At 38.8% G+C, this 12,867-nt stretch overlaps 1 protein-coding gene across 8 annotated transcripts in view; it reads left to right on the top strand.

Annotated features, from left to right (window-relative positions):
- Positions 1-12,867, top strand: part of PLPPR1 (phospholipid phosphatase related 1) — a 578,428-nt gene that overhangs the window by 141,231 nt on the left and 424,330 nt on the right. For all 8 annotated transcript variants that reach the window (XM_087869513.1, XM_087869509.1, XM_087869512.1 and 5 more), the window contains one exon: positions 293-376. The gene's annotated coding sequence lies outside the window, so the exon portion shown is untranslated. The remainder of the gene's footprint in view (positions 1-292; positions 377-12,867) is intronic.

Here is a 12,867-nt window from a genome sequence, read left to right as displayed (position 1 = left end):
GGCAATAGCAGTTCTAAATTCACCTCTGGCTCCCTGGGTCTCCTCAGTGTACACATACACAAACACACACCTCACACACCGTACATATGCACATAGACACTCGTAACACACACACACACACACCCACACACACCCCCACTCACATGAAAACAGAATGTTAAAGAGAATTATGGTACCACTGGTTTCAGGACGTTTTGTCTATTTTGTTTCAAAATAATGTACTGAATTTTATGAATTTTATCCCAACATGCGCTATATAGAAATGTGACCTGTGTGCAATATATTTCCCCAGGTTATATTAAGTGGCCATTTGCAAAAGAAGAATGGATTGGAAGATGGAAGAATGAAATGACTACCTGCAGACTCTAATCTAACAGTAAGAGTCCTTTATAATTTTATAAGGATATAGAATTCAGAGGGCTTCCATATTCACCAATGTATTGTACCCCCCGATAATCCTGTGAAAGAGGCAGGGAGGTAGCTTTATTTCCGTACCACAGCTAGCATTCAGAAAAGTGACGTGAATTGATCAAAGTCAGACTTGGGTATAAAGAAAGGGTAGCTGACTTCTTTTCTATAACCATGGAGCTGTTTCTCTTGTCTAGTTGCTAAAGAACTACAGCAATAAACACATTTTAAATGAAGTTTAAAATTGATGTTTAAATACAGTTTATGTAAACATTTTCACATTCTAAATGTTAAACATGTTTGTTATGTAAAATTTCAAAAACTTGGAAAAATAGGAGAAAATTACCCTTAGAGATGACTATTATTAACAGTCTTGTTTTATTTCTTTAAAATATTTTCTATACATAGGAGTTCTTTGTCATTTTATTTGTTTATTTAGTAGGTTAGTATTAAATTATAATTTTTCCTATTGAAAACATCTGTCATACATTTTCCTGTGTTATATTATCATTTGCATCATACTTAATAGTTGCAAAGTACTCTAGGGACTACGCCATAATCTATTTAACAGTTTCTGTTTTAGGATCTGGGTTAGTTCTAATTTTTGCAATTTTCACGTTTTTTTATTTTTATTTTTATTTTATTTTTATTTTTTAAAGATTTTATTTATTTATTTGACAGACATAGAGACAGCCAGCGAGAGAGGGAACACAAGCAGGGGGAGTGGGAGAGGAAGAAGCAGGCTCATAACCTCATAGCGGAGGAGCCTGATGTGGGGCTCGATCCCATAACACCGGGATCACGCCCTGAGCCGAAGGCAGACGCTTAACCGCTGTGCCACCCAGGCGCCCCAGATTTTCACGTTTTTTTAAAGTTTTTATTGAAATTCTAGTTAGTTAACATACAGTGTAATACTAATTTCAGGTATACGATATAGTGATTTAGCACTTCCATACATCACCCAGTGCTCATCACAAGTGCCCTCCTTAATCCCTATAACCTATTTCACCCATCCCCCCACATGCCTCCCCTCTGGTAACCATCAGTGTGTTCTCTAGAGTTAAGAGTCTCTGTCTTGGTTTGCCTTTCTCTCCCCGCCTTTGCACATTTGTTTTAAGTTCCACATATGAGTGAGATCATATTTGCCTTTCTCTGACTGACTTCTTTCACTTGGTATAATACTCTGTAGCTCTATCCATGTCATTGCAAATGGCAAGATTTCATTATTTTTTATGGCTGAGTAATATTCCATTGTGTGTGTGTGTGTGTGTGTGTGTGTGTGTGTGTGTGTGTACACACACCAGTTCTTCTTTATCCATTCAGCATTTTCACATTTTGATTTAATTTTTCGGGATGGATATCAAGCATTGGGATTATCAGGATAAAGCAAATTGGATATATTGCTTAATTGCTTTCTAAAAGTGTTCTACCAGTCTATCTTTTGTATTATAGAAATGAAATCAACTTAAAATGGAATCTTGTTTTTAATACAACTTCAGGCCCAGGGACTTTCCAACTGGCCACCTTTCCCTACAGGACCTGGCATCTGTCCATGTTCTTCAGTAGCCCCTCTCCTTCTTCAGTCCCATTTCCAGCTTTTCACTGCTTGCCCTACTTCAAAGTTCTATTAAATTCTAAGGCACAACAGTTTGGTTTTGCTCTCTGCTTACATTGTAACCCATCATCTTTCTCACCCCACATGACTTCTCAGAGTATTTTTCTAAACAAAGTTAGTTCCTTTCCTAAGAAAAGCTCCGGAGCCAGTTGGAGCCATTTTCAACATTCTGTAGGACTCACTGATGCTTGGAAAACATCTGCTTACTTATGTGTTTGTTTATTTAGGCTGACAGATTTCAGGATTTTAATAAAGATGAACTTTCTAGTCACATTAGTTGTCCTGAGGAGAGAGTAGCAGTTCTCTGCTATTGGACATGTCTAAGCATGTCTAAGCAAAGGTCACTTTTCAGGACAACTGTAAATGGAATCCAAGTAAGAACTGTCTATTGAGCTAGAATAGATGACCTTGAAGATCTTTATAATTGTGAGAGTCCCTGAATCCATAATTTCCACCTTCTCTAACTATTAAAGTACTTATTTATTGATGATTTATTTTTAATGCCTCTCTTTTTAATAGTAGGCTGGTGTAAACTGTTGGGCCACTGGGTTGAACACCCATGTCATATTGCTTCCTCATCTGTGATTCAATGTGATTAGTTCCCTCTGGCATGTTCCTCACAATGGAATCTCTTTAAGTGATTTTTTGCCTCTGAGGCATTCCAGCCCTTTTACTATTTTAGGACCACACTTCTAAATTATACAAGGTTTTGCTGACACAAGGGCCATAACACCTTGCCAAGAGGAATTCTCCATGAATGGAATAAATTAAGAGGGAAAGCCTGTGAAAGGTTTGTCAGTGCAGCTGCTCTGACTTTCCCCCAACTCAACAAGTTTGAGGCTGAGAATTCCTGACACCTGGGGCTAGATGATGCTTTTTTTTGTATCTGGAGTTAGTTACATTGGAAGAGTGCTCAGCCTGCGCTTGGAGATGCTGGTATGGGAGTCACCCTTCATTGGACACTCAACATCAGCCACACCTTTCATTTCAATATTATGTTGCTGATCAGAGTGGCTAAGGAGCACACTACCCTAACTTCATTATTCTACTTTGCTCAGACATAATCTCCTAGGCTCCTTTCATAATCAGCCAAATGTAAAATATTATAAGAAACTCTGGGTGGTATAAATCCTGGGACCGAAAATATACCAAAAGACTAAAAAGTGAGTATACCTTTTATTCCAGCAACTTTGCTTCTTCCTAAGTAAATCATGAAAGAGATGTGCAAGCATGCCCAATTGCAACATTTTATAATAACTCAAAAGTGGAACTCTCCTAAATGTCTCCAAATAGGAGACTATGTTAAATGAGGCACATCCATACTATTAAGAATCATGTTGTAGAAAAGTGTTAGAGGTATGGAGATGTTTATGATATGTTATTCAGTAAAAGAATCAGGCTACTATATTTTACACTGGAAACTAATATAACACTGTATGTTAACCAACTAGAATTAAAAAAAAATAGAAAACCACTTTGAAAAAAATTGACTACTTAAAAAAAGAACATGTTTGATGTAGATATAATAACGGGTTGATGTTTATTTGGTGAGTACTGTGTATGCATATCAGGCACTGTCCACTTTACATGTATTTTCTTTAAAGTTTTAATTTAAATTCCAGTTAACATACAGCTTAATATTAGTTTCAGTTATACAATGTGGTGATTCAACACTTCCATGCAACACCTGTTGCTCCTCACAAGTGCCCTCCTTAACCCCCATTACCTATTTCACCCATCCTCCCCATCCACTTCCTCTCTGGTGACCATTAATTTTTTCTTAACGAGTCTGTTTCTTGGTTTGCCTGTCTCTTTTCTCCCTATTTGATCATTTGTTTTATTTCTTAAATGCTACATATGAGTGAAATTATATGGTATTTGTCTTTCTCTGACTGACTTATTTCGCTTAGCTTGATATTCTAGCTCCATCCATGTCATTGCAAATGGCAAGATTTCATTCTTTTTATGGCTGAGTAATACTCCAGTGTGTGTGTGTGTGTGTGTGTGTAAACACCACATCTTCCTTATTCATTCATCAGTTGATAGAGATTTGGGCTGTTTCTATAATTTGGCTATGGTAGATAATGCTGCTATAAACATTGGGGTGCATGGATCCCTTTGAATTAGTGTTTTTGTATTCTTTGGGTAAATACCTAGTAGTGCAATTGCTGGATTAGAAGGTAGTTCTATTTTTAACTTTTTGAGGAAACTCCATACTGTTTTCCAGAGTGACTCCACCAGTGTACATTCCCACCAACAGTGCACGAGGGTTCCACTTTCTCCACATCCTCACCAACATCTGTTGTTCTTTTGTTGTTGTTTTTAGCCATTATGACAGGTGTGAGATGATATCTTATTGTGGTTTTGATTTGCATTTCTCTGATAATGAGTAATGTTAAGCATCTTTTCATATGTCTGTTGGCCATCTGCCTGTCTTTTTTGGAAAAATGTCTATTCATGTCTTCTGCCCATTTTTTATTTGGATTATTCATTTTTTGGGTGTTGAGTTTTATAAGTTCTTTACATATTTTGAATACTAACCCTTTATCAGATATGTCATTTGCAAATATCTTCTCCCATTCTGTGGTTTTGATTGTTTCCTTACTGTGCAGAAACTTTTTATTTTGGTGAGGTCCAAATAGTTTATTTTTGCTTTTGTTTCCCTTGCCTCAGAAGACATACCTAGAAAGAAGTTCCTATGGCTGATGTCAAAGAGGTTACTGCTTGTGTTCTTCTTTAGGATTTTTATGGTTTCATGTTTCATATTTAGATCTTCAATCCATTTTGAATTTATTTTTGTGTATGACATAAAGAAAGTGGTCCAGGTTCATTCTTTGGCATGTTGTTGTCTAGTTTTTCCCAACACCATTTGTTGAAGAGACTGCCTTTTTCCCATTGTTATAGTCTTTCCTGCTTTGTTAAATATTAACTGACCATATAGTTCTGGGTTCATATCTGGGGTTTCTATTTCTGTTCAGTTGATCTGTGTGTCTCTTTTTGTGTGGTACCATACTGTCTTATTCACTACAGCTTTGAAATATAACTTGATGTCTGGAATTGTGATGCCTCCAGCTTTGCTTTTCTTTTTCAAGGTTGCTTTGGCTATTTGGGGTCTTTTGCAATATTCTCAAGTCAGTCAACATGATACACCACATTAATAAAAGAAAGGGTAAGAACCATATGATCATTTCAATAGATGCAGAAAAAACATTTGACAAAGTACAACATTCTGTCATGATAAAAACCCTTAACAAAGGGGGGGGCAGATGGCAGAGGAGTAGGGGACCTTTTATCATCTGGTCCCCTGAATTGAGCTGGATATCTACCAGACCATCCTGAGCACCCATGAAATCAGCCTGAGACGTAGGAAGATACATCTGGATCTCTACAAACGAACATCTCCAGGGCTGAGTATTGAGGTACAAAGCAGGGGGCCATGAATCCGCACACAGATATTGGAAGATAAATGGAAGGGGGTGGGAGCTGCTGCACTCGAGTGCCAGGAAGCAGTGGCCACCTGCACTGGGGAGCGGGCCGGACTCGCGGACCGGCACCCGCGAGAAAGCCGACTGAGACCGGGAGCCCGGGAATGTGCGCGCGTCCAAACTGAAAACTGGAGCTTAAGAGCACATGCATGACCAGACTGAAAATCGGAGCTCCAGAGTGCGCACTCGAACTAGACAGAAACAGGGTGCTCGGGAGTGCGGCGTGCCCAGACTGAAAACCTGAGCTCTGGAGCGCGCGCGAACCACACTGAAATGGGGAGCTCGGGAGTGCGCGCGAGAACCGGGGGTGGCTGGTGGTGTTAGAAGCACAAAGGACAAAGGCATGCCAGCCCTGGGAGTGAGGGCTGGGAGAGTGGCTGTGGAGTGCACAACCCGGGATGCTGCAGGTTTTTAGCAGCACCGACAGAAACAGAGTTAAAGTGGCCAGGAGAGCTCAGTGGAAAGCAATCTCTCTGTTCTGAGACAGAGGCTAGGATACGGCCACTGCTGCTCTAACTTTCAGAAGAGTCACAGAAAACTTCCAGGGAAAGCCCACCAGAGAACAAAAGCCCAGAAATTCCAGTTCTCATTGTGCCCATCCCCAACCCCTCTCACAGGGGACGGGGCAATTCCACCCAAACAGGGTTGCCTGAGTTGCACGGCAGGCCTGTCCCCCAAGAAGGCAGGCTGAAAAATCAAGAAACCCACATCCCTAAGGTCCCTATAAAACAAGTGCACATTGCCTGGGTCCTGGTCAATAACTTGGGCTCTGTGCATTCCCGCAACCTCTCCTCATCAAAATGACAAGGAGGAATCTCCAGCAAAGAAAGGAGACAGAGACTATGATCTCTGCCACAGAACTGATGGATATGGATATAAGCAAATTGTCAGAAATGGAGTTCAGAGTAACAATGGTCAAGATGATGTATAGGCTTGAAAAAAATATTAACGAAAATATTAATGAGACTAGAGAATCTCTAAGGGCGGAAATGAGAGCGAATCTGGAAGAAATTAAAAATGCTATGAATCAAATGCAGTCTAAACGGGATGCTCCGATGGCCAGAGTAAATGAGGCAGAAGACGAATTAGCGAATTGGAAGATGGGATGATAGAAAAGAAGGAAAAAATGGGAACTTGGCTCAAAAAAATCCAATCTCAAGAATGTAGATTACGGGAGATTACTGACTCAATGAAACGTTCCAATGTCAGAATCATCAGCATCCCTGATGGGGGTGGAGAAAGAGGTCTAGAAGAGATATTTGAACAAATTGTAGCTGAGAACTTCCCTAATCTGTCAAAGAAAACAAGCATTCGTGTCCAAGAGTCAGAGAGGACCCCTCCCAAGATCAATGAGAACAGACCTACACCACGTCACATAATAGTGCAGTTCGCAAATATTAGATCCAAGGATACAATCTCGAAAGTCACAAGGGAGAAGAGAATCCTCCTACGAGGGAAGAACATCAGAATAACATCAGATCTGTCCACAGAGACCTGGCAAGCCAGGAAAAGCTGGCAAGGCATATTCAGAGCACTAAGAAGAATATGCAGCCAAGGATCCTTTATCCAACAAGGCTGTCATTCAGAATTGATGGAGAGACAAAGACCTTCCAAGACCGGCAGAAACTGAAAGAATGTGTGACCACCAAGCCAGCCCTACAAGAAATATTAAGGGGAGTTCTATAAAAGTAAAAAGACCCCAAGAGTGATACAGAACAGAAATTTACAGTCTATAGAAACAAAGACTTCACAGGCACCATGACATCATTAAAATCATATCTCTCTCAATAATCACTCTCAATGTGAATGGCCTACATGCTCCCTAAAGTGCCACAGGGTTGCTGATTGGATAAAAAGACATGACCCATCCATTTGCTGTCTCCAAGAGACTCATGTTGAACCTAAAGATACATCCAGACTGAAAGTGAAGGGATGGAGAACCATTTTTCATGCCATCAGACCTCAAAAGAAAGCTGGGGTAGCACTTCTCATATCAGACAGATTCGATTTTAAACTAAAGACTGTAGTTAGAGATACAGAAGGACACTATATTATTCTTAAAGGATGTATCCAACAAGTGGATATGACAGTTATAAATATCTATGCCCCCAACAGGGGAGCAGCTAGATACACAAGCCAACTTATAACCAGAATAAAGAGACGTATAGATAATAATACGTTACTAGTAGGGGACCTCAACACTCCGCTCTCAGCAATAGACAGATCACCTAAGCAGAAAATCAACAAAGAAACAAGAGCTTTGAATGACGTACTTACCAGATGGACCTCATAGATATATATAGAACACTACACCCCAGAACAACAGAATACTCATTCTTTTCGAATACCCCTGGAACATTCTCAAGAATAGACCGTGTTCTGGGTCACAAAACAGGTCTCAACCGATACCAAAAGACTGAGATTATTCCTTGCATATTCTCAGACCACAATGCTTTGAAACTGGAACTCAATCAGAAGGAAAAATTTGTAAGAAACTCAAACACTTGGAAACTAAGAACCATCCTGCTTAGGAATGATTGGGTAAACCAGGGAATTAAAGAGGAGCTTAAGCAGTTTATGGAAATCAATGAGAATGAAAACACATTGGTCCAAAACCTATGGGACACTGCAAAGACAGTCCTATGGGGAAAATACATACCCATCCACGCCTCACTCAAAAGAATAGAAAAATCTAAAATACAGTTTTTATATTCTCGCCTCAAGAAGCTGGAGCTTGAACAGAAGAACAGGCCTAACCCACACACAAAAAGGCAGGTGATCAAGATTAGAGCAGAGATCAATGAATTAGAAACCAGGAACAGCCAGTTCTTTGAAAGAATAAATAAGATTGATAAGCCACTGACCAGACTTATTCAAAAGAGTAGAGAAAGGACCCAAATTAATAAAATTATGAATGAAAGGGAAGAGATCACGACCAACACCAAAGAAATAGGAAGGATCATTAGAAACTATTATCAACAACTATATGCCAATAAATTAAACAACCTGGAAGAAATGGATGCCTTCCTGGAAACCTATAAACTGCCAAGTCTGAAACAGAAAGAAATTGATTATTTAAACAGACCAATTAATTATGATTTTTTAAAAGATTTTATTTATTTATTCAACAGAGATAGAGACAGCCAACGAGAGAGGGAACACAAGCAGGGGGAGTGGGAGAGGAAGAAGCAGGCTCATAGCGGAGGAGCCTGATGTGGGGCTCCATCCCATAACGCTGGGATCACGCCCTGAGCCAAAGGCAGACGCTTAACCGCTGTGCCACCCAGGCGCCCCAGACCAATTAATTATGAAGAGAATGAAGTAGTGATCAAAAACCTCCCACATAACAAGAGTCCAGGGCCTGATAAATTCCCTGGGGAATTCTACCAACCATTCAAAGAAGAAATAATACCTATTCTCCTGAAGCTGGTTCAAAAAATAGAAACACAAGGAAAACTACCAAACTCATTCTATGAGGCCAGTATTACCTTGATCCCCAAACCAGGCAAAGACCCCATCAAAAAAGAGAATTACAGACTGATATCCCTGATGAATATGGATGCCAAAATTCTCAACAGGATCCTAGCTAATAGGATCCAACAGTACATTAAAAGGATTATCCATCAAAACCAAGTGGGATTCATCCCTGAAATGCAAGGGTGGTTCAACATACGCAAATCGATCAGTGTGATCATTCACATCAACAAGAAAAGAGTCACAAACCATATGATCCTCTCAATTGATGCAGAAAAAGCATTTGACAAAATACAGCATCCTTTCCTCATTAAAACCCTTCAGAGTGTAGGGATAGAGGGTACATTCCTCAATTTCATAAAAAGCATCTATGAATAGCCTATAGAGAATATCATTCTCAATGGGGAAAAGCTGAAAGCCTTTCCCTTAAGATCAGGAACATGACAAGGATGCCCAGTCTTGCCATTATTGTTCAACATAGTACTTGCCATTATTGTTCAACATAGTACTAGAAGTCCTTGCAACAGCAATCAAACAACAAAAAGGGATAAAAGGTATCCAAATCGGCAAAGAAGAAGTCAAACTGTCTCCCTTCGCAGATGACGTGATACTCTATATGGAAAACCCAAAGACTCCACCCCCAAATTACTAGAACTTACGGAACAATTCAGTAATGTGGCAGGATACAAAATCAATGCTCAGAAATCAGTTGCATTTCTATACACAAACAATGAGACAGAAGAAAGAGAAATTAGGGAATCCATTACATTTACAATACCACCAAAAATCATACGATATATTGGAACTAACTTAACCAGAGACGTAAAGCATCTATAGTCTAGAAACTACAGATCACTCTTGAAAGACATTGAAGAAGACACAAAAAGATGGAAAAACATTCCATGCTCATGGATCAGAAGAGTAAACATAGTTAAAATGTCTATGCTACCCAGAGCAATCTACACTTTCAATGCCATCCTGATCAAAATACCAATGACATTTTTCAAAGAGCTGGAACAAACAGCCCTTAAATTTGTGTGGAACCAGAAAAGGCCCCGAATTGCCAAGGAAATGTTGAAAAGGAAAAACAAAGCTGGGGGCATCACATTGCCTGATTTCAAGCTATACAACAAAGCTGTGATCACAAAGATAGCATGGTACTGGCACAAAAACAGACACATAGACCAATGGAACAGAATAGAGACCCCAGAAATGGACCCTTGGCTGTATGGGCAACTAATCTTTGACTGTCTCACACAGAGGCCAGGAGGCTAGAACCAAAGCTCATAATTTTCACTATAGGTTCCTTTTTTAATTGGCCTAAGATTAATGTTGACTTTGGGTGTTTATATTTAGGAATTATATTCCATTCTTGTGTTGAAGCTCTCAGAATTGCAGAATTTTGGCCCTGGACCAGTGTTTCTCAGATGGGGTGATTCTGTTCCCTAGTGAAAATTTGATAATGTCTGGAGACTTTTTGATCATGAAAACCAGGACAGAGGTGTTGCTACTGGCATCTACTGGGTAGTGGGAGGCCAAAGGCGGTGATAAACATGCTGCAATACATAAGATGGCCCCCGTGTTCAAGAAATATTAACTACAGGCTGCCTGGGTGGTGCAGTTAGTTAAGTGTCCAACTGTTGGTTTCAGCATGGGTTGTGATCTCAGGGTTATGAGATCAAGCCCTGAGCCAGGCTCCAGCCTCAGTGTGGAATCTGCTTGAGATTCTTGCTCCTTCTCCTTCTGCCCCTCCCCCTCAAATAAATAAATAAATCTTAAAAATAGGGAATATTAACTATGATTATTGGTATTCTTGATAACTGAAAGGGCTTTTTAAAATTTTATTTATATTTTGTTTTATTTTTTTATTGATAATTATTTTTTTAAATTGAGGTATAATTGATATAATGTTATATTAGTTTCAAGTGCACATCATAATGATTCAATATTTGTATATATTGTGAAACGATGACCACAATAAGTCTAGTTAACATCTGACACTATACATGGTTACAGAATTTTTTTTTCTTGTGATGAGAACTTTTAAGATTTACTCTCTTCGGAACTTTCAAATATGCAATGCAATGTTATTAAAAATAGTTACTAACACATCCCCATGACTTTATTTTATAACTGGAAGTTTGTACCTTTTGACCCCCTCAGCCCATTTTGCCTACCCTCACCCCCACCTCTGGCAACCATAAATCTGTTTCTATATCTATAAACTTACTTTGTTTTTTAAAAAATTCTACACATAAGTGAGATCATATGGTATTTGTCTTTTTCTGTCTGACTTATTTTACTTAATATAGTGCTCTCAAGATCCAGCTATTGCAAATGGCAAGATTTCATTCTTTTTTAATGGCTGGATAATATTCTATTATATATTTAAACCACATTTCCTTTACTTATTCATCTGTCTATGCGTACTTAGGTTGTTTCCATATCTTGGCTATTGTAAATAATGCTGCAGTGAGCATGGAGACGCATATATCTCTTTGACTCAGTATTTTGTTTTGTTTAAGATTTATTTATTTATTAGAGAGTGTGTAAGCATGTGCGGGGGGCAGGGCAGAGGGAAAGAATCTTCAAGCAGACTCCCTGCTGAGTGTGGAGACTGACATGGGGCTTGATCTCGTGACCCATGATATCATGACCTTAGCTGAAACCATGAGTCAGATGCTTAACTGACTGAACTACCCAGGCTCTCCAATTTTTGTTTTCTTTGGATATATACCCAGAAGTGGAATTGCTAGATCAAATGGTAGTTCTATTATTTATTTTTTAAGGAACCTCCATACTGTTTTTTTCATAGTGGCTTACCAATTTACATTTCAACCGATAGTGCACAAGGGTTCCTTTTTCTCCACATCCTCACCAACACTCATTGCTTGTCTTTTTCATAATCGCCATTCTAACAAGTGTGAGGTGATATCTCATTGTGGTTTTGATTTGTATTTTCCTGATGGTTAGTGATGTTGAGCATCTTTTTATGTACCTGTTGCCAACCTCTATGTCTTCCTTGGAAAAATGTCTATTTAGATCTTTTGTCCACTTTTAAATTAGATTGTTTTTTCGCTTTGAGATATGAGTTCTTTATGTATGTTGGATTTTAACCCCTTATGAAATGTATGAATTGCAGATATTTTCTTTCATTCATTAGGTTATATTTTCATTTTGTTGATGATATCCTTTGCTGTGCAGAAGCTTTTTAGTTTGATGTAGTCCCATTTATTTATTTGTGCTTTTGTTGCCTTTGCTTTTAGTGTCAGATCTAAAAAATCATTGCCAAGACCAATGTCAAGGAGCTATGTCGTCTAAGAATTTTATGGTTTTAGGCCTTACATTCAGGTCTTTTCCATTTTGAGTTAATTTTTGTGTGTAGTGTAAGATAGTAGTCCAGTTTTATTCTTTTGCATGTGGCTGTCCAGTTTCCCCAGCACCAGTTATTGAAGAGACTGTCTTTTTCCCATTGTGTATTCTTGGCTCCTTTATCATAAATTAATTGACCATATATGCATACCTGAGGACCAATTATCACATTCATTGCCACAGTTAAGGTGAGTAAGGTGAGTAAGGCTAAAGGCCTAAACTGAGGTCATGGAAATGTGGATGGAGAGAAGGGTGGAACTGAGAGAACTCTAAGAAATTAAAGCAGTGGGCATTTGTGAATGATTGAATGGAGACAGTGGTGAAGGAATGATTTTTGATTTTGTGGCATTAATTTATCTAAAAAGATGTCCATATAAGTATAGTCTATTTAGTGTTCACATGGTTAGATATTCATTCATTCATTTATTAAGCATTTATTGAGTAGCCTGGTGGGACTGTTTATTGTACATATACTGTACATATATTTGGTCTTGACCTTTAAAGAGCTTACAG

The sequence above is a fragment of the Ursus americanus genome, chromosome 18 (genome assembly GCF_024610735.1).
Source record: "Ursus americanus isolate L20-20 chromosome 18, mUrsAme1.1.p, whole genome shotgun sequence".
Taxonomy (NCBI): Eukaryota; Metazoa; Chordata; class Mammalia; order Carnivora; family Ursidae; genus Ursus; species Ursus americanus.
Note: the sequence above shows the minus strand (reverse complement) of the source record. Positions and strands in the feature narration are given on the sequence as shown.